At 45.4% G+C, this 1,538-nt stretch overlaps 1 protein-coding gene across 1 annotated transcript in view; it reads right to left on the reverse strand.

The window, feature by feature from the left end:
• LOC103457031 (protein NLRC3-like) overlaps positions 1 to 704 on the reverse strand; it is a 43,862-nt gene extending 43,158 nt beyond the window's left edge. The window contains exon 1 of the mRNA XM_017301789.1: positions 189 to 704. The gene's annotated coding sequence lies outside the window, so the exon portion shown is untranslated. The remainder of the gene's footprint in view (positions 1 to 188) is intronic.
• Between the last annotated feature and the right edge of the window lie 834 nt (positions 705 to 1,538).

Below are 1,538 nucleotides of genomic sequence, written 5' to 3' on the forward strand. Positions count from 1 at the left end.
CACACACACACACACACACACACACACACACACACACAAAGGTATATATATTTCACTAGGGAATTCCTCCTCTTTCTGCTCATTTTCACCTCCTCTGGGGTCAAAGTTCAGAGTAATTCCAGCTTTAGGAGCATTTTTCTGTTTTTGTATTTCTGGAGGCTGTGATTCAGAAATGTGAGTAAACTTGCCTCTGTGTAGTTTTTCCAGTGTGGTCAGTGACTGACTCATCCTGAAGTTTAGTTCTCTCAGGTGCCGCCTCCCGACGTGACGCACGGTGACGTCAGCCGCCTGACGGACAGGTAAGCCGACACCGGCCGCCATATTGGGAAAGAACGGAAGTGAGAGAGAAAGAGAGAGAGAGCGAGAGAGAGAGATTGTAGAGGTGGAGCAGTTTCCGAGAAAAGGGCGTCCTCCTTTCATGTTTGTCTCCCCGGAGGAGGAAGGGGCGGTCTCTGCGCCACTCCACAGCCGGAATTAGCCCCTGCTCGCTCGGCTCGGCTCGGTTCGCGTCCCGCCGACTCAGAAACGGGACCGGAGAGCGAGAGAAAGTGAGGGAGAGAGGCTCGCAACATTTTACCAGGAAGAGAAGAAGCAGAAAGAGAGAGAGGGCGGCCGGAGTTTAAAGAGGCTACGGAGAGCAGCGGGAATTAAACCGAAGAAGAAGAGGAGGAGGAGCGGGAGCCCCAGGAGAAGAAGAAGATGCCTCTGGCTCAGCTGGCGGATCCCTGGCAGAAGATGCCGGTGGGGGGGACGGCTGGAGAGGTGAGCGGCTCCGTTTGTCCTCATGTTGCAGCGCAGGGGCTGGACCAGAACCAGAACCAGAACCTCCAACTACCTGGAAGTTGGTGCAGAACCTCCTCCAGAAACACGAAAAACAACTTCAAAACGCTAAATCCCTGCAGGATGAATAACTTTTACACCCTGAAAACAGTTTTCCTGGCTCTAAAAGAGGCTGGAGTTTACTTAGAGTTAAAGCTGAGCTTCATGTCCAAAACAAGCTGCAACATGTTTAACTAGAGCGATGTGACAGTAAGATGAGCAGGAACGATAAAAACCCGCTGATGAAACTGCTCCAAACTTTACATGTCATCCTTATGAAATGTAAAGTTTCATAAGGATGAAACTTTACATCCTTATAAAACTTAAGGATAAAAAAAAAACATTTAAATGAACAGTAAATGACTCGGTTTGCAGCTTTCAGCCTGCAGGATGAAACCCTTTAAATAACTTGTCTGATAGCTGAAACGGAAATATTAAAGATAACTTGCATAATAAGAAGGTTTAAATGAGGATGAACTGTTTAATCCACAGAAATATGTCCCCAAACGTAGGCCTGTCACAATAACAAATCATGATGGAAGATAAGTCACCCATAAGTTACTGCGATAAATGATAATATTGTTGTTTGAGTCCATTTTCATGTAATATAGTAGTAATAGCTTAATAACGCAACAAAACTTTCTAAAAAAAATCAATGAACGTTCAATTCTAATGGAACTGGAAGACATCTTGAATATCAAGAATAAATAAAACAACAG

This window comes from Poecilia reticulata, linkage group LG20, assembly GCF_000633615.1.
Source record: "Poecilia reticulata strain Guanapo linkage group LG20, Guppy_female_1.0+MT, whole genome shotgun sequence".
In the NCBI taxonomy this organism is placed as follows: domain Eukaryota; kingdom Metazoa; phylum Chordata; class Actinopteri; order Cyprinodontiformes; family Poeciliidae; genus Poecilia; species Poecilia reticulata.